Genomic DNA, 20,630 nt, shown 5'->3' with positions numbered 1-20,630 from the left:
TGAAGCTTGTGGGAGCCAGGAGGGACTATGTCAGGAGCGGTATGTTCTGACACTCAGTGTCCTTCCAATGCTGAATGGTCATTGCAGGAGAGAGATATGGAGGGAGAGAGAGAGAGAGAGAGAGAGAGAGAGAGAGAGAGAGAGCACAAATCCCTCCTGTAAAGCCCATGCCTTGGTCATCTGTCACCACAAAATTCACAAGAGCTCCCTGAGTCTCTTGACACGAACATTTCTCTGGGGGTCACACAGAATGGTTCAGACGTCTCTCTCTCTTACTCTCTCTCTCTCTCTCTCTCTCTCTCTCTCTCTCTCTCTCTCTCTCTCTCTCTCTCCCTCCATATCTCTCTCCTGCAATGACCATGGGTGAATGGCTGAGAGAGCCAGATGTGCTCAAGTGCACTAGCTGGAAATCCTTCCAGGCTGCTCAGACACTGCATAGTGACAATCCGGTGCAAGCCCTGGATTAGTGACATCAGAAAGATAAGGAGTTTGTGTTGTCTTCAGAAGAATAGGATTCAACAGTGTTTTGAAATTTCCATCAACTACTCAGTGTGAATTGAAAAGTTTACCATTTGCGAATGTAGCCAGAGTCGGGTTTTTGCGAGTCTCTGTTCCAGGTCAAGAAGCAGACTATATATGGGGGAGGAGTTGGCAGCTTGGAACACATGCAGCTATGAAAGCAGCCAGAGGGGACCTCTTTCATTCCCGCAAGAACTCAGCTAACCAAACTGGCACCTTAAACCTTTGCCCCAAAGGGAAAAGATGCACACATCCCCTGTTAATTTGGGGGTCTTTCCAGAAAGTTCATTTTTAAGTCATTCTTGCCAAACCATTTGGTCAAGGTATTTTTGTTTTGCTTTTGTTTTGTTAATATACCATCAAATTTCTGGTGAATTTTGCAAGCAATCAAAAGTCGTTTTCTGAAAGTCTCTGCTGAGTCTGGTACCTGATTTGATTTGGGAGGCACTGAACAGTATGCAAAGGTCAATGCTGAACTAAAGCCATATTTTAAAAAACAAAGTGCAGCCGGGCGGTGGTGGCGCACGCCTTTAATCCCAGCACTCAGGAGGCAGAGGCGGGCAGATCTCTGTGAGTTCAAGGCCAGCCTGGTCTACAAATCGAGGTCCAGGACAACCTCCAAAACAATACAGAGAAACCCTGTCTAGAAAAACAAACAAACAGACAAAAACCCTAAGTGCAGGGCCAGAGAGATGGCTCAGTAAGAGCACTGGCCAGGGTTCAATTCCCAGTACTTACAGTGGCTGGCAATAATCTGTAACTCCAGTCCTAGGGGATCTGACGCCCTCTTCTGTCTTTTGTGCATATTGCATGCACTAGGTGCACACATATAACTGCAGGCAAAACACTCATACACATTAAACAAACCAGTAAACAAATAAGTGAACAAACAAACCAAATGACTTCATAGGGCTGGAATCTCTTTCAGGATTTACTGTGGGACAGCAGGACTCTTCCATGGAAGGGCAGAGGCTTGCTAATAAAGGGGTCATTTTAACCAGCCATCTTCAATGCTCAAGAAAAAAACCAAGCCAGCTTCCACTTCCTGGGTGCTCTTCCCCGGTTGTCTGTAAAGTTCTTGATGTGCACAAATTCACCTGGAAGTGATCCTAAGACTGTCACTGGATTACTAGAGCCTCGGACCTCTGCACTGCAGACCCAAGAAAAGTTCTGGACAGAATGGAAGGTTCTTGGGCACCTTTTTCACCAAGATCCATCATGGGAAGTGCAAACTGCTGCTCTTCTCCACGGCTAGTGAGCAACACTGAGCCGCGTCTGAGCCAAGACGAGGCCCCGAGCTGCCACTCAGAAAAGGTCCCGGTGACTAAGATAAGACACAGATGTCACAGCTTCTAAACACAGCTGAGGTTGTCAGGGACTTTTCTCAAGGTCTGCCTGTATGAAGGAATGCAGCACGGATGCTCAGATGTAACCACATGTATGTACATGTGAATGTGCACACACACACACACACATACACACACACACACACACACACACACACACACGGAGAGTCAGAGAACAAAGGTGAAGCTGATACTATTGCAGCAGAGAAATATGTCCCCCAATCCCACTGAGAGCTCACTTTAAGCACTCAGGGGGAAAAAAAGGAAGAAATCCTTTCAAGACAATAGAGGATATGTCCAGTTTTGGCTAGCATCCCAAAAGGAACCAACCTATGGAGAAGTTGTTTGAGGCTTCTGCAGGTGCTCAGTTATAACATTTTAGTTGTGCTCTTTGGTATGGGGAAGGGCCTAATGGCCAGCTGTGGGCCAGAGGTGTTTATTTGTGTAATGGGAATGGACTTTAGTTGGTGGCAATTAATGGCCAAACATTAGCAGAAACATTTTCCCAGCAACCTAGACTTTAATTATGTTAGAGGAACAAATCTTTCCCTAGTTTCTAAAGAAATATGGCCAGTAGGCTACTGATCCTTGAGTACTCCTTTAGCAAAATTTTATTTTGTGAATCTTAATATTTCCTAATCAACTTCAGTAGACCCTTTTATAACATCAACTTAGTGTTTCCAGTTCCTCCTAGTACACTGTAAGGTCACAAATGGGAAACAATGGGAGACACAGAGGGTTTAGGCAGGAGGGAACTGGAGCTGGGCTCAGGGCAGCGTCCCTGTGGCTGGGGAAGGGTGAGGAATCAACTTCCCAGGGATTCATCATTGCCTCCTCTTCTGCCTCTAAGGGAAACCCAGGAGTACCTAGGGAGGCATAAAAGGTCTTCACAGGTCAGAAATCTTAGAAGCTTCCCCTAGATGCCAGGTGAGCCTTATGTCCCCTTATCCTTGGGGAAGGTCCCACAATTTGGAAAGGGCAAGCATCAGTTTGCATTGCTGGGAGAGCTCTAGTAGTCACCAACAGCTGTGCTTTTCTGCCTGCTCCCTGGATGCCAGGTTGGTTTTCCTCTTCTTCCTCCTGGTGTGATCCAGGCCATATAAGTCTCCCTTTCATTGTGTCCTGACAAATAGATTGTGTGTGTGTTGTTTTTGCATTCATTTTAATGGTCGGGACAGTCCTCTAGCACCCCAGCTGTGCATGTCAAACAAAGTGTATTGAGGTCAGATGGATTCTCACACCACACATCTGCAAACAAAGGACACTTCACTGCAGCACAAACGTGCTCTACAAACCTACACTAAGGGACTGGTGTAATTGCTACAGTAACCACCCAGACTGGCCAGACTGCCACAAGTCTCTCTCTCTCTCTCTCTCTCTCTCTCTCTCTCTCTCTCTCTCTCTCTCTCTCTCTCTCTCTCTCTCTCTCTCTCAATTACCAAATATAGTAATGCAAAGCACTTCTGCATCTAAATGACCTATGCAAATACAAACATTTTACAAAGCACACATGGATAAAATCAGCCCAGGCTGATATATGCTGAGCTCTGCGCTGTGTGACCTTTATAGAGAAGAACAGCGCATGTAGAGAAATGAAGAATTCTTTTTAATGCTATAAACAAAGGCACAACCCTACAGGGAGTGTGTGAACTCTTCAAAGAGAGACGTGCTTTAAAACTGAAGGGAAATAAGAAGGCGAGTTTCCTGTTTCCGGGAGAGGCAGGTGGCCTCAGGACACTCAGAAAAGGGTATATGGAAATACACCCTGCCGCCACCATGGCATTTTAAAGAAACAACATTTATATTTTGTTCCACAACTAAGTGAAATCAGTCAAAGCTTTGGGGAAAGTACAGCCACAGTGACTGCTGCCTCTGGCTTTCACTCTGCAGGGAAACAGCTCACCCTGCAGCCTGCTGCAGCTGAGGACAGATGTGGCTACAATGCCTCCTGAGACAAATGCCAAACAGCAGACTGCCACCACAGGCTCACACACCTGCAGATGACATCACTGGCTCTATCTTACCCCAGAAATCTATTAACATGCAGAAACAGGTGTCAGCAAACCCAAACCCACTCTTAGAAAGCATTGGCCTCATCAGACGGAGAGTGCAAACTACACGCTTGAGGCTGAACCCGAACTTCCTGCAGGGTGGAGTCCTCATCCCCCAACTCAGACTTCCTAGGACAGCTGCTTCCCCAGGACACCAGAAGCAGCCAGAACAAAAGAAGAGAGAACTCTCTCCTCTGAGTGTTTTTTTCCCCTTGAGAAGTTTTGTCACTTGTTTGAGGCAGGCCTCAAATTCAAGCAAGATCTTCCTACCTCAGCCTCCCAGGAGAAAGACACTACAGCTAGTTAGAATGCTGCTTTTTCTCTAGCAAAAAGCAGCTGATGCCAGCTAGTCCTTCCTAAGCTCTAGCCCGCAAAGAAGCTTTTTCCCTCGAATCCGGGCGCAGGTATAAGGGAGGTCTTCAGCATATGTAGCTCATTAAGCATCAGTGTGTGTCTGGGAGATGAAAGGAAGAGTGGTGATGAATGAACACTGTCAAAAGTGTGGTAACTGCAGAAACTGGGGGGGAAAGAAATTGAAAATCTGCTGTTGTTTTCTCTCACATTTGAGATTGTCTTTAATAAAAATAGTTTTAAATATGTATCAGTATTTCCAGTTGTTGGCCCCATCCCTCTTCCCTCCCTCCTTTGTAACAGAACTGTCATTTTGTTTTCACAACCCACCCTCTGGCTTTACTAATCCAGTCATAGGCATCCCGATTCCTCACCAGCGCCAGCCTTAGGAATGACCACATGGGTTCATCTGGCCAATCTGAAATGAGAGGAAGTCTCTTGAAGGATTTCTGGGAAAGGTTTCTGTCTATTAAAAAGAAACATAGAGGAAGGCATGGGCCGTCCTCTGCTGCTAAATCCCATTACATATGCATGTGACAGCAAGAACCCCAGCAGCCATTTTGTGACCACAAGGGAGTCAGTCAAGACAAAACTGACAGGCTGAGGGCTGCAGAGAAGAAAGATCAAAGCAACCCTGGTCCTTGAGGATGTCACTGAGCCACAAAATAACCACCCTGAAACGGCTCCACTTCAAGAATCATTAAGTGAGAAAATATACAGTTACTGCTTACAGCAGTGTGGCTGGGGTTTCTCTTCACTCACATTTAAGTGCATACTACCTGACAAAAAGCAACTGTGAAAGAAACAGTGAAAGGAGACTCTGAAGTCCCGCACAGCAGCTCCTCTCAGCAGCATAACAATCACAACACAGTCATAGCCATCGCAACCCTGCGTGAGAGCTAGATTCCATTCCATGTCCCCTCATGGGCCTTGTACTAGTCTTTTAACCATAGCTTAAGCTGTACATTTTATTTCTTTACAAAGACACATCCTTGTATTTTCTCTTATGAAGTAGCCCTTCGATTTTTCTGAGAACATTTTCTCAAACAGATCTTACAGTCATTACTATTCCAAGGTATGTAGAGATTGCTAGCATTATTGGAAGATGGTGACTTTCATTAAGTGCCCATGTGGCCTTGGACAGGTTCTTTGGCCTCTGGGAATAGATGTCCTTGCTTTCAAAACATAATTGATTATACTACCTTGGGGACTGTAGCAGAAGGGGACAGGATTTAAGCAACTGTTTGTTACTTAAACCAGCTTCTGAAGCTGTGGGCAACATAACTGAAGGTGTAGTTTGCAAAAAATATGGTAGCAGTGAAAAATCTCTTCAGTTTGAACAACCAAACACCAATTCAGAATCAAACACCAAGTGAATCAGAGCCCTTCTTGGCAGAGCCCATCCATGTTACATTGCGGGGCCATGGTCTTGGTTCAGAACACCTCGTGCAAAGTAAAGACCCACTGCCTGAAACACCTCTGCTCAGATTCAAGACCACTGTGTGTTATTAATCTCAGTGGGTTTTTTGAGTTAGAATACTTGATGTTAAAAACTGCCATTTAAGTGACTGACTTGGGTTTCATTTTGAACATCAGATGAGTTTTTGCTTGGAATTATGATGGAATCTCCAATCATTACAATGATACAAATAGGGAGGCATGCTGATTATATTTCTTTTGTCATTTTGAGACAAGCTAAGATATTCTGGAAAGAGAGAACTTCAATTGTGGGTAGACCTGTAGAGCATTTTCTTGGCTGATGATTGATATGGTAGAGCACAGGCCATTGTGGGCAGTGCCACCCCTGGGCAGGGAGTTCTGTATTATAGAAGAAAGCAGGAGTCATGGAGAACAAGGCAATAAACAACACTTCTCCATGGCCCTCACCCCCCTCATTGACGAAGCGTGACCTGTGAGTTGTAAGATGAAGGAAACCCTTTCATCTCCAAGTTGCTGCTGGTCATGGTCTTTTTCACAGCAATAGAAAGCTAACTGGATCACAGGAGGAGCACCTGTTCCCTGACAGTGGGCACGAGGATGTTCATGGACCAAACCTGCTGAAACCATGAGCAAAAACAACCATTCCTCCTTTTAGTTAGCTTATGTAGAGCCTTCTGTTATATGGACCAGAAAGCTAGCTAACACAATAGTGCCTTCCCATGAGCCTCCACTGAGAACCAAACCAGGGAGGCAATAAGGCTGCTGCCGTCTGCTTCTGAACCACTGCCAGGCAGTCATAGGCGGGTTCAGAGTTATCTACCATGTTGAAGAGACAACCATCCCAGCCCATTCATTGCCATAATTAACTGAAAGCTAATTTAATCTTCATGTTTAAACAACACAAATTGAAAAAATAAAATATTTCAGTAACTACTTGAGAATATTTTAATAATACAAAAGCCAACACAGCTCACGAGCCACTGAATAACAGGCTAAGTGAGTACAAGTCCTGAAGAAAGTTCACTGTGCTGGCCCCTGAGGATCTCTTCTATAGTGGGTTTCCACTTGAACTCTACTCATGTTTTGGGTCAGATAATTCTTTGTTCTAGGGGCTGTTCCACATTTGTGTATTATAGAATGCAACTACATCCCTAGCCTCTGCCCATTTAACATATGAAGTAACCTCTCTGACCTTGAATTAGCCAAAAACGTCCCTTGGGGTCAAAATCGCTCTGCTTTTAGAAGCAATCAGTCAGAAGGGACATAAACAAATAATCATACTAATGCTAGAGAGATAGTTCAGTCAGTAAAATGCTTGCCTTGCAGGAATGAGGACCCAAGTTTGGATCCCATCACCCATGTAAAAAGTCAGGCATGGTAGTAAATACCTGTAATCATAGTGTCAGGGAAAAGGCAGGAAGATCTCTAGGCCTTGCTCATCAGTTATTCTTGTTATGTGAGTGGGCTAGAGGTTCAGTGAGAGACTTGGTCTCAAAAAATAAGACAAAGAGCATTAAAGGAAGACAACTAGCATCAATCTCTAACCTCTGCATGCACATAAACACATGTAAGCATGCACCTGTACATACACACACACACACTCTCTCTCTCTAAATGAATAAATAACCACACTATATACCACTAAGAGGCCAAGCGCACATGCTGGGCTGGAATACACAGATGGGGCCTTCCACACCCTCAAGTACCCACTCATCATCTACCCCCACCACGGACTCTACAGGGGACAGAGATGAGCTGGGACATCAGAGGCAGGTGCTGGCAGAAGCAGGCATACCCGCTGTAGGAAAGTTCAGGGGTGTAGATTTCTACAGTGGTTTCTCTGCATGGCATTTGGGGCTCTATCAACCTCAACAGGAAAGAAAGGCTATGTGATAAGACACCTCAGGAAAGAAGAGAAAGAGCTGCCTCAGCACCACTGCTTCACACCGGGTCTACAGCGGAGGTATGAATACGCCCCCTCCTAAGAGGTGCCCAGCACCCCCAAAGGTCAACCTCCAAGTGATTTAAAGATGACTTTCAGGATTTTTAGGAACATGAGAAACCAAAGTATGATTCATACAGCAAAAAACAAGGCATGCAAATGACTAGACGGAGGTAAATGTGAAACTTTCTACAGGTAGCTTTACAGAGTCTTCAAATTGCGGCGCTGGTCTCACCTTGCAATAACATTTGAAAAAAATGCTTGGAGAATCTATAAGCAGACCCAGGCTTGCAGGTAAGGACGAAGTACACCAGACTATGAGCCAGTCCCCACTACCCAGCCACTGGTCCTTTCCATGCTGTACCCTCACCCCATGTTTCCTCTGTCGGGCTGTCATCAGCATACCGAGCTGGCCCTGGAAGAGCTGCAACCTCTTTTGAAGCCCGAGCATGCTCAATGCGGTGCTAAGCATGCTGGTGGACTTCTTGGGGCTCATTTCTCCATCTGCCCTCTGCCCAGCAGTCAACCAAGTGGAAGCCGGAATGACACCTGCCACTTTCACCGGAGCAGAACATGGAGCTGCTTTCCCCCTGGTGAGAGTTGCAAACAGCTGCACCCCATTCCTCGGTCTCCAGGGAGAGGTCAGCTAAGGGTGAGTTCTCCAGATGGATAAGATGAGCTGTGCCTTCTGGAATGTGACCTGAGGACCTGCACCCGTTCCAAGGAGGAAAGTTAAGCCAAGCCCAGCACATTAGCCCAGCACCCCCCTGAGGGCTCAGGAGACCCCAAGACTCTTGCTTAGCAGCAGCCTTCTGGGTGAGAGACAAGGTCAAATCCAATTACCTCAGGCTGAAGTGCCCCAGTGAAAAGGACTCACTCAAGCTCTGTTCCATCTGGAATGTCCACAGCTGACAAAGACCTGCTGCACCTGTGTTTATGTGGCAAGTCTTAGAAAGGCAGGGAGAGAACTGAGTGCATTTGTGCATCTAACAGCGTCCTGGAAAGTGATAAGGTGAGCAAAAACGTGAACCCCAGGCCTCCCTGGGCCACATAACACATACCCCAGATCCAAATGAAGGAGCCCCTGGGCCCCCATGCAGGAGCCTTGGAAGACAAAGCTGTAACCACCTTCTAGACAGAGCCTCCCCCAAAAAAAGTAGTACAAAGATTCCCTGCCACAGCTCTTTAACTAACACTCATTGACCAAAATCCCATTGCAGTAAGACTCCTTTAAGCCGGTGTGATCATCATGATACCTGTCACTCCACCAGCTCCTCAACGTCCTGGGAGACACTCCTGGTCATAGAACTGGAATCACAAGGTATGTGTACCCTTGAGCCCACATTCTATCACTGATTACAGTGCCTTCTGTTTCTAAATGTATTCCATTACATGGCTGTGCTAGCCTCGTCATTCCCCGGGAGGCTGCAGACCGTTTTCTGTTTGAAGCTGGTCTACATAGAAGAGCAGTAAACATCTGCACGCAGGTCCATTTCATCTCCCTTGTGTAGATATCCAGAAGTGGGATCGTTAAGTATGTGACACTACAAGAAATTACCAAAATCTTTCCCCAAAGTGGCTGCACTATCTTGCCCTCTCCCCTAAAAGGAGGGTCCACATCTCATCAGCTGGTTTGTGTGGGCTGGAGGATACTGATTCCTTTAAGTCATCCTAAAGTACACTCAGTATACTTTCATTTCCTTAGTAATTGATGGTGTCAAATATCTCTTCATGGTTCAAAAATTTCTGTTCATAAACTAAGCTGGGCGCCTTTGTTTTCTTGTCAAGGGGTGTCATAATGGTTTTTATACGTTCTTGATCCAGGTCTCTTGTCAGATGTGCATTGCACAAATATTTTTTCTCCCAATTTGTGGATCGTCTTTTCATCTTTTAGCCCTGCCTTTTCGGGCAGCACTTGTATTTAATTAATAAAATCTACTTTCCAACCTTTTCGTTTATACTGCATATTTTTAAGACTGAAGAAATCTGTGCCTTGCCCAGGGTTACAAAAATTCTTCTCTTTCCAGGTTTTACATTTAGGGATGATATGTGGTAAGGAATATATACGTGTGTGTGTATATATGTATGTATACACACACGCGCGCACACACACACGCACACACATATATATATATATATATATATATATATATATATATATATATATATTATAAGTCTGTCCTTTCATCAGTCCATCGCTGTACTGATTCCTGTAACATTACAGTCAGTCTTGAAATAAAGCTCTTTGTGATTCTGTTTTTAAGATTGCTGGCATAATGGGCTAATATTGGTTGCCCACCTGATTGGGTTGAGGAGATTAATAAAGCAAATGTCTTCTGGGGAGAGTCTGTGGTGATTTCAAAAGGGAGTTAACCTAGCATTAGGCATTCATCAGGCTGTGAAAGGTACCATTACATAGGCAGGAAGCAAAAAGAAACCAAAGGGGAAAGAAAAAGCCTGAGAGTATAGACACTCTTTCTGCCCTGAGAGTATAGACACTCTTTCTGCCCTGAGAGTATGGACACTCTTTCTGTCCTGAGCTGCCTCGAGCTATGGAACTTGGCTCCACCACACCCTTAGGCCGTGATGGACTGAAGCTATGAACCAAAGTAAATCTTTCCTTCTTTTAAATTGTTTCTGTCAGACATCTGGCCACAGGGACAAGATTGATAAAGTTATTTTAGATCTTCATCTTTACAAAAGAGTTTAGTACTTAATTTTCATAGTTGATTTCTACATGAGAGAAAATTGGGATTTAATTTAAAATTTAAATTTTTAATTTTTTTCCAGTAAAGATGGAAGCCAAGGGTTTCTCCCTTTTCTCTTTGACTTTTTCTTTTTAAATTTTTTTCTCATTCTTTTTTTTTAATTCTTTTTTTTTTAATTTAGATAAGAAAAAAGGTTGCTTCACAAGTCAGTTCCAGGTCCCCCTCCCTTTCCCTCCCCTCCTCCCATGCCCTCCCCCCATCCCCCCCCCCGTTATCCCCTCGTTCCCCCAGGGAGGGTGAGGCCCTCCATGGGGGTGTCCATAGTCTGTCATTTCATATAGGGCAGGGCCTAGACCCTTCCCCAAGAGTTCAGGGTGAGAGTGCACCTCACATTGTTCTATGGGAGTCCAAAGTCCGTGTGTATACTTGGGATGGGTACTGATCTGCTGCCCAAGGCTCAATAGATTACCTAGGCCTCCTCACTGACACCCAGATTCAGGGGGTCTTGATCAGTCCCATGCTGGATTCCCAGGCTGATGCCTGGGATTCAAGAGTTAACCTTTGTCTGGTCAGCTGTTTCTGGGGGTTAAACCAGCCCAGTCTTAATCCCTTTGATCATCAGTCCTCCCTCTCTGATACTGGCTTTCTTGAGTTCAGCTCAGTACTTAACCAGCCACTAAATGTAGTTTCTGTTTCCCAGACTGTCTGGCCATAGGATTGTAGGCTGGCACTCCCCAGATCTATGTCTAAAATCCATATATGAGAGAGTACATGCCATGTTTCTCTTTTTGTGACTGGGTTACCTCACTCAGGATGGTTTCTTCTAGTGTCATCCATTTGCCTGCGAATCTCATGATTCCATTATTTTTTCTGCTGAATAGTACTCCATTGTGTAGATGTACCACATTTTCTCTATCCACTCTTCGGGTGAGGGACATCTAGGTTGCTTCCAAGTTCTGGCTATTACAAATAAAGCTGCTATGAACATAGTGGAACAGACATCTTTGTTGTATGAATGGGCATCTTTTGGGTATATGCCTAAGAGTGGAGTTGCTGGGTCTTGTGGTAGGTTTATTCCCATTTTTCTGAGGAATCTCCATACTGCTTTCCAAAGTGGCTGAACCAGTTGGCACTCCCACCAGCAATGGAGGAGTGTCCCCCTTTCACCACATCCTCTCCAGCATAAATTGTCATTGGTGTTTTTGATTTTAGCCATTCTGACAGGAGTGAGATAGTATCTCAGAGTTGTTTTGATTTGCATTTCCCGGTTGGCTAAGGATGTTGAGCACTTTCTCAAGTGCCTCTCAGCCATTTTAGACTCCTCTATTGAAAACTCTCTATTTAGTTCTGCAGCCCACTTTTTAATTGGGTCCTTTGCTGTTTTGGAGACTTGCTTCTTGAGTTCTTTGTAAATTTTGGAGATCAACCCTCTGTCAGATGTGGGATTAGTGAATATTTTTTCCCATTCTGTGGGCTGCCTTTTTGTCTTGCTGACTGTGTCCTTTGCCTTACAGAAGCTTCTCAGTTTCAGTAGGTCCCATTTATTAATTGTTGATCTCACTGTCTGTGCTACTGGTGTTATGTTCAGGAAGCTGTCTCCTGTACCAATTCGTTCAAGGGTACCACCCACTTTCTCTTCTATGAGGTTCAGTGTGGCTGGATTTATGTTGAGGTCTTTGATCCATTTGGACTTAAGTTTTGTGCATGGCGATAAACATGGATCGATCCGCATTCTTCTACATGCCAGTCTCCAATTATGCCAGCACCATTTGTTGAAGATGCTTTCTTTATTCCATTGTATATTTTTAGCTTCTTTGTCAAAGATCAGATGTTCGTACGTGTGTGGGTTAATACCCGGATTTTCAATTCGATTCCATTGGTCTACCTGTCTATTTTTGTGCCAATACCAAGCTGTTTTCAGGACTATAGCTCTATAATAGAGCTTGAGGTCAGGGATGGTGATGCCTCCGGACGTTGCCTTGTTGAACAGGGTTGTTTTGGCTATCCTGGGTCTTTTGTTTTTCCATACAAACTTGATTATTGTTCTTTCAAGGTCTGTGAAGAATTGTGCTGGGATTTTAATGGGGATAGCATTGAATCTGTAGATTGCTTTTGGCAGGATTGCCATTTTTACTACATTGATCCTACCTATCCAAGAGCATGGGAGATCTTTCCATTTTCTGAGGGCTTCTTTAATTTCTTTCTTTAGAGATTCAAAGTTCTTACGATACAGGTCTTTCACTTGTTTGGTTTGCGTTACCCCAAGGTATTTTATGTTGTTTGTGGCAATTGTAAAGGGTGATGTTTCTCTCATTTCTCTTTCAGCCCTTTTATCATCTGTATATAATAGGGCTACTGACTTTCTTGAGTTGATCTTGTAGCCTGCCACTTTGCTGAAGGTGTTAATCAGCTGTAAGAGTTCCCTGGTAGAGTTCTTTGGGTCATTGATGTAAACTATCATATCGTCTGCAAACAGTGAAAGTTTGACCTCTTCCTTCCCAATTTGTATCCCCTTGATCCCCCTTTGTTGTCGTATGGCAATAGCTAGAACTTCAAGTACCATGTTGAAAAGGTATGGAGAGAGTGGTCAGCCTTGTTTTGTTCCTGATTTTAGAGGAATTGCGTTGAGTTTCTGTCCATTTAGTTTGATGTTGGCTGTTGGTTTACTGTATATGGCTTTTATTATGTTTAAGTATGTCCCTGTTATCCCAGATCTCTCCAAGACCTTTATCATGAAGGGGTGTTGGATTTTGTCAAAGGCTTTTTCAGCATCTAGTGAGATGATCATGTGATTTTTGTTTTTCAGCTTGTTTATATGGTGGATTACGTTGATGGATTTTCGTATGTTGAACCATCCCTGCATCCCTGGGATGAAACCTACTTGATCGTGGTGAATGATTGTTTTGATGTGTTCTTGGATCCGATTTGCCAGTATTTTATTGAGTATTTTTGCATCAATGTTCATGAGGGATATTGGTCTGAAGTTCTCTTTCTTGGTTGTATCTTTGTGTGGCTTGGGGATCAAGGTTATTGAAGCCTCATAGAAAGAGTTTGGCAAAGACCCTTCTGCTTCTATTGTGTGGAACACTTTGAGAAGAATTGGTATAAGCTGTTCTTTGAATTTGTGGTAGAATTCTGCACTGAGGCCATCTGGACCTGGACTTTTTTTGGTTGGGAGACTTTTGATGACAGCTTATATTTCCATAGGGGTTATAGGTCTATTTAAATTGCTTATCTGTTCTTGATTTAGTTTTGGCAAATGATAGCTGTCCAGGAAGTCATCCATTTCCTTTAAATTTTCGAATTTTGTGGAGTACAGGTTTTCAAAGTATGACCTAATGATTCTCTGGATTTCCTCAGAGTCTGTTGTTATGTCCCCCTTTTCATTTCTGATTTTGTTAATTTGCATGTTCACTCTCTGCTGTTTGGTAAGTTTGGACAAAGGTTTGTCTATCTGGTTGATTTTCTCAAAGAACCAACTCTTCGTTGCATTGATTCTTTGTATTGTTTTCCTGGTTTCTACTTTGTTGATTTCAGCCCTCAATTTGATTATTTCCTGGCGTCTACTCCTCCTGGGGGAGTTTGCTTCTTTGTGTTCTAGAGCTTTTAGCTGTGATGTTAATTCTCTGGTATAACTGTTTTCCTGTTTCTTCATGTGAGCACTTAGTGCTATGAACTTCCCCGTAGCACTGCTTTCAAAGTGTCCCATAGGTTTGGGTATGTTGTGTCTTCATTCTCATTGAATTCGAGGAAGTCTTTAATTTCTTTTTTTATTTCCTCTTTGACCCAGGGATGGTGCAGTTGAGCATTATTCAATTTCCATGAGTTTGTAGGTTTTCTGCAGTTTGTGTTGTTGTTGAATTCTAATTTTAAGGCATGGTGGTCTGATAAGATGCATGGAGTTATTCCAATTTTTTTGTAGCTGCTGAGGTTTGATATGTTGCCAAGTATGTGGTCGATTTTTGAGAAGGTTCCATGTGGTGGTGAGAAGAAGGTATATTCTTTTTTATGTGGATGAAATGTTCTATAGATATCTGTTAATCCCAGTTGGGTCATTACTTCTATTAGACCCTTTGCTTCTTTGTTGAGTTTCTGTCTGGTATTCTTGTCTAGTGGTGAGAGTGGTGTGTTGAAATCTCCCACTATAACTGTGTGGGGCTTTAGATGAGATTTAAGTTCTAATAATGTTTCTTTAACGAATGTGGATGCCTTTGTATTGGGGGCATAGATGTTCAGGATAGACACTTCATCTTGGTGGGTTTCACCTGTGATGAGTATGTAATGACCTCCTTTATCTCTTTTGATTGATTTTATTTTAAAGTCTAGTTTGTTAGATATTAGGATTGCTACCCCTGCTTGTTTCTTGGGTCCATTTGATTGAAAAATTTTTTCCCAACCTTTAACTCTCAGGTAATGTCTATCTTTGAGGGTGAGGTGTGTTTCTTGTATGCAGCAGAAGGAAGGGTTCTGTCTTCGAATCCATTCTGCTAGTCTGTGTCTTTTTATGGGTGAGTTAAGGCCGTTAATATTGAGGGATATTAATGACCATTGATTGCTCATCCTTTGATTTGCGATGGTTGTTGTTGGTGGAATTATGGGTGGAATTTCACCCCTTTGTTCTTTTGGCTGTTGGTAGAGAGGGATTCTCTAATGCTTATGTTTTTCTGGTTGTAGTTAGCTTCCTTGGGTTGGAGTTTTCCTTCCAAAATTTTCTGTAGGGCTGGGTTAGTGGACACATATTGCTTGAATCTAGTTTTGTCATGGAATGTCTTGTTTTCTCCGTCTATAGTGATTGAGAGCTTTGCCGGGTATAGTAGTCTGGGCTGGCACCCATGGTCTCTTAGTGTAGGTAGAATATCTATCCAGGACCTTCTGGCTTTCAGAGTTTCCATGGAGAAATCAGGTGTAATTCTGATAGGTCTGCCTTTATATGTTACTTGACCTTTTTCCTTAGCTGTTCTTAATATTCTTTCTTTATTCTGTATGTTTGGGGTCTTGATTATTATGTGGCGAGGGGATTTTTTTTGTGGTCCACTCTATTTGGTGTTCTGTAGGCTTCTTGTACCTTCATTGGCATGTCTTTCTTAAGATTGGGAAAGTTTTCTTCTATGATTTTGTTGAATATGCCTTCTGCCCCTTTGAGGTGGATTTCTTCTCCTTCTATACCTATTATTCTTAGGTTTGGTCTTTTCATGGTGTCCCATAATTCCTGGATGTTTTGTGTTAAGGATTTGTTGGATTTAAGGTTTTCTTTGGTTGATAAATCCATTTCTCCTAGTGTATCTTCAACACTTGAGATTCTCTCTTCCATCTCTTCTATTCTGTTGGTAATGCTTGTATTGGTAGTGCCTGACTGTTTGTCCAGCTTTTCTATTTTCTGCCTTTCTTCAGATTGTGCTTTTTTAATGTCTCTATTTCAGTTTTCAACCCTTGCAGCGTTTGCATTGCTTCTTGCAATTTTCTGTTTATCTGTTCGTCTGTTTGTTGCCTTTTATGAACTTTTTGGTTTGTTCTTTCTTCCATTTCTTGCATTTTTTGGTTTGCTTTATGTTCCATTTCTTGGATTTTGTGCTTTGTTTCTTCTTCCATTTCCTGCCTTTTTTGGTTTGTTTCTTCTTCCATTTTTTTCATTTTTTGCTTTGTTTTTTCTACCATTTCTTGCATTTTTTGCTTTGTTTCTTCTTCCATTTCCTGCCTTTTTTGGTATGTTTCTTCTTCTAATTCTTGCATTTTTTGCTTTGTTTTTTCTTCCATTTCTTGCATTTTTTGCTTCATTTCTTCTTCCATTTCGTGCCTTTTTTGGTTTGTGTTTTCTTCCATTTCTTGCATTTTTTGGTTTGTTTTTTCTTCCATTTCTTTGAGGGATTTTCCAATATCCTCTTTTAGGGCCTCTATCATTTTCATGAAAGTGCTTTTAAGGTCGTTCTCTTCTGCTTCCTTCCCATTGGAATGTTGGGGTCTTGCTGGTGTGGAGTCTCTAGAATCTGGCGGTGTCATATTTGTTTTTCTGTTGCTGACTGTGTTTTTGTATTGTCTCTTTCCCATCTCTTCTTCTAGTGGGTGCAGAAAGAGCCCCTTACTGGTCTGGGGACCAGAGTTCCCTTTTTGGTGGGTGCTAGCAAGTCCAATAATCTGTTGGTTCTTCTATACCTTGTCCAAATGGTGGTCCGTGGGTGGAGAAGAAGAACAGGAATCTGGGGCGCTTAGCCTCCTACCTGGTCCCCTGGACCCTATGCTGGGTCCTGTTGTACCTGATCCGGAACAGCTACTCCCCTGGTCTCCCTGGCTCCTCTAGTTTCCTGGTCTCGTTGGTGGGAGAGAAGATCTGGAGTCTGGGGTGCTTGGCTCCTGCCGGGATTGGGAGCTCTGTGCAGTTCCCAGGCAATCTGCAGGCTCTGGAACACAGGCCGGGAAGCTGGCCTGTTTACCTGATGCTGCCGGAGGGACAGCTACTTCCCTGTACTCCCAGCCTCCTCTCGTTTCCTGGACTCGTTGGTTGGAGAGAAGACCTGGAGTCTGGGGTGCTTGGCTCCCGCCGGGATTGGGAGCTCTGTGCAGTTCCCAGGCGATCTGCAGGCTCTGGAACACAGGCCTGATGCTCTAAAATTTTAATTTTTAGTTATGTCAAATTTTGACCAGTTTGACTTGAGTACTATGATAATTAATCTTGACTGTCAACTTGATGGGACTTAGAACCACCTAGGAGACTCAGCACTGGACACGTCTGTGAGGGCATTTCCAGAGGCTACCCTGATGGGGGTAGGCTTACCCTTAAGGTGAGCAGCATCTTCCAACAAGGGACCCAGACAGAATTCCAAGGAAAGTGTGTGTGTGTGTGTGTGTATGTGTGTGTGTGTGTGTGTGTGTGTGTGTCTTCTCCCAAATGACAGACACCGTGTCTTTGATCCTATCCAGACACCAGACTCCAACTAGTCTCTTCATGTCATATTCTGGCAAAGCATTTATTTATGTACTGCCTATGGCATAGTTACTATTATGTCATGGTTACTTCTTGCTGGTATTAATTGTATTTACAGTGAGAAAGGGAAGAAAACTGTGAATGTGGAGTTTAGTGGAGAAAGTTGGGAGCAAGTCAGACCCCGGTGGAGAAGGTGTGTGTAGAGCAAGCAGCTGAGATAAGGGCTTAGCACCTTTAAAGAGAACCCTCCTACTCTGCACTGATTCAGTAGGAAAGGGGATTTGAGAACAAGATCCCACCCACCAAAGGCTTCAATTTGTATCAATGAAGATTCATTTGAAAGGAGAAAGCTTAAGCTGAAAAGGTTACTGAAAAGGTTCTTTGATTGAAAAAAACACCTAGAGAAATGTTTTTCCCGAGTCAGCCATCAGGGTGCACAGAGGCCACCACAGAAGGAAAGGACATGCTACACCCTGAACTGGAAGCAGAACTTGGAGGTGGCATCCATATTGTGCTGGTTTCATGAGCATATGAGATGCAAGAGTGAGGGGGTCACGGAAGCTTGCACCAAGGTAGAGCAATAACTTCTATGTAATGGGATACGTAGCAGGGTCAGATTATCTGTAAATAGCTTCTGAGTTGGTTATACATAAACCTATGAAGTGAAACCTATTTTGCAATGGAGATCCCAAGTATATTAGAGACGCCAGAAACGTAGGGTGTTTGCCAAGGAAGGCTGCGGGTACTGAGTGAAGTCAGCTGGGGATGGGGGAGCTACAATTGCCACAGGCAACAGAATTGAGTAGGTGGAGCTACCCAAGTCCATTGTTGTCCAGATGATATCACAAGCCCCAAATTCTGGACAAAGCTTCAGAGTTTGGTGTTTTCTTTGCTTGGTTTATGTAGTACTTTCGTCTGATCTTTCCTTGTTATTCTCCTGTTTCTATTTTAGAATACTGCTATCTAATCTAGGCTAATTTATATTGGAAGCATGTGATTTTCACTTTTTTTTTAATGGTCCATCTCAGAAGCCAGATCCATAATTTTGGTTTATCAACAGGAATTCAGGTTTGGGATAGGAGCATCTTAGATATTTATCTTTGTTTGTAAAGGGGCTCTGAGTTAAGAGATTGTCTTAGATCTCAGGTAAAACACTGAATTTGGGCTTGTAAGCAGTACTAGAATTGTTGGACTGAGGGTTCTTAGAGAGGGGTTAAATGCACTTTTCATTACAAGATGAGCATGGACTTAAGGTGCTAGTGGTGGAATATTATGGTTTAAGCCACGTTTTGGAGTACCAAATTGACAAGGGTAGACTTGAGATAGTTAATTTTGATTGTCAACTTCGTTAGGTTTTAAAAATGCCTAGGGAATTGTTGAGGCATATTTTAGGGTATGCCTGTGGAAGGATTGGCTAAGAGGATAATTCCTGTCCTGGATGTAGGTAAAACCACCTACAAATGGCTGGAGTTTAGGACTGAATAAAAATGGTAAAATAAAAGGCCATCTGAATGTCAGTACTCTCCTTTCCCTGCCTCATACCCTGGCCACCATGCCTTCCTTTAGCCTTATTTCTTTCTGTAATGACCAGTATGACAAAATAAATCTTTTCATTGCTTCATCTGAATATTTTTATCATAGTGATGAGGAAAATAATACAGTTATCTTAGTCTTTTGAAAACAAAGGAAAGGCCACTTTTTTCAGCGAGTGATTATAAAAGAAAATCTAAGTTTTCTCAGACCCATCAACATAGCACTGTTGTCCATGGTCATAGCTCTAGGTCAAGTGCTAACTGGGGAGAGGACAGTTTAGGATAGGTCCAGTGTGGAGTGACAAGAATATAATCTGTCATTCACATCTCCAGATAAAGACAGAACATAGACACAGGGTTAGACCCTGTCTTGAGAAACACCCTGAGACCTAACCAAAAGGAGAATGGGCTCTTGACAAGTCTTAAAAAGACTACAGCATCCCAAGGGGTTGCCTGAAGTGAAGTGGGAGTTCGTTAATGAAGAAGAGGCAACAACAGGACCAAGGGTATGAGGATGAAGGAGGCAAGAGGAGCTGCACCAGGAATAAATCCAACTTCCTGTGCTAAGGATTTCATGCCCTAGGCCTGGAAGCCCACAGAAGTTTCTGAGTAGGAAAGTATGGTCAGATCTGTGTTTGAGGAGATCCCCGTCTCCCTTGGAGACAACCCTGTGAGCATGGTGACGGCGTGCAAAGAGCAGGTTTGAAGTAGGATGGAAAGGCCCCTAAAAGATAAGGCCATTAACTTGAGAAAAGACAAGGGATTGTGGGTGGGCGTGGATAGAAGAGACACCAGAAAGAACAGCATGAAGAGCATCTGTCATTCTCTAGACCCATCTCCAGGACTGTGCTGAGTTCTACCATGACATAACAACAACATAACCCACCACCCTCAAAACACTAAGTAAAAACACATGATTTGAACACTCCATGAAGATCTGTAGTCTGTCTCTTGGGAATAATATTTTGTAGGGAGGTTATTCAAAAATGCAACCTTCTAAAGATAGCTTGACTTTCAAGATTCTACCATCAGAGCTGAATAATTCTTGGCAACTCTTGTGTATAAATCTGGTCAGAGCCTTACTGTGAAGTTTGAGAAAGAGACAGATAAAACAGTTGGCCAGAGCCCTGGTGACAGAAACAACTATTTCTTGAAAATGGAAAAAGGGTAGAAAGGCATTTTTTTATTTTTACAAAGTTTGGAGAACAACATTCTCCCTGAGCTGACCCCACAAGATCAAATCAGCTCCAAATGGGAGTCACCAGGTATTTGCCAGCACTCAAAATCAAAACCCAATGGCCCCAACGACCCTGTTTCTTGTCTGTACTTTCATGTTCCAAGATGACAATTTCATTACTTACTTGATGTCACCTGTCCATTCAATAAGCTTTCTGATTCACCTGCCAACTTCAGGCTCTGATTCTATTCCAAGTCACACACAAGAGTACATGACCCCTTCACTTCTTGCCAAGCCATTCAACACAAAGGCAAGAACAGCCTTGGGGTGAGTGTTCAGCCACAGGTCTGCGTGTTCATCTAAGGGTGGCCACGCTGGCCACAGATACTCCTCACCTCTCTGGAACTGGTTACACACGGGGCCTGGAGTTCTTCCGTCTCTGTCCCTGGTCCAAACCCTTGTGTCTCAGTTTGGGTTACTATTGCTATGATGAAACACCATAGCTAAAAGCAAGTTGGGGAGGAAAGGGTTTATCCAGCTTATGTTTTCGCATCCGTAGTCCGTCACTGAAAGAAGTCAGGACAGGAACTCAAACAGGGTGGGAACCTGGAGGCAGGAGCTGATGCAGAGGCCATGGAGGGTGCT

At 43.4% G+C, this 20,630-nt stretch overlaps 1 protein-coding gene and 1 non-coding gene across 4 annotated transcripts in view; both read right to left on the bottom strand.

Annotated features, from left to right (window-relative positions):
- Acoxl (acyl-CoA oxidase like) overlaps positions 1 to 20,630 on the bottom strand; it is a 317,884-nt gene that overhangs the window by 195,341 nt on the left and 101,913 nt on the right. The window lies entirely within an intron of this gene.
- On the bottom strand, positions 18,298 to 18,369 carry LOC121140591. Its single transcript, XR_005877515.1, has one exon. It is a non-coding gene; the product is annotated as a small nucleolar RNA SNORD50 (small nucleolar RNA).

The sequence above is a fragment of the Mesocricetus auratus genome, unplaced genomic scaffold, assembly GCF_017639785.1.
Source record: "Mesocricetus auratus isolate SY011 unplaced genomic scaffold, BCM_Maur_2.0 Super-Scaffold_100004, whole genome shotgun sequence".
NCBI classification, from domain to species: Eukaryota; Metazoa; Chordata; class Mammalia; order Rodentia; family Cricetidae; genus Mesocricetus; species Mesocricetus auratus.
Note: the sequence above shows the minus strand (reverse complement) of the source record. Positions and strands in the feature narration are given on the sequence as shown.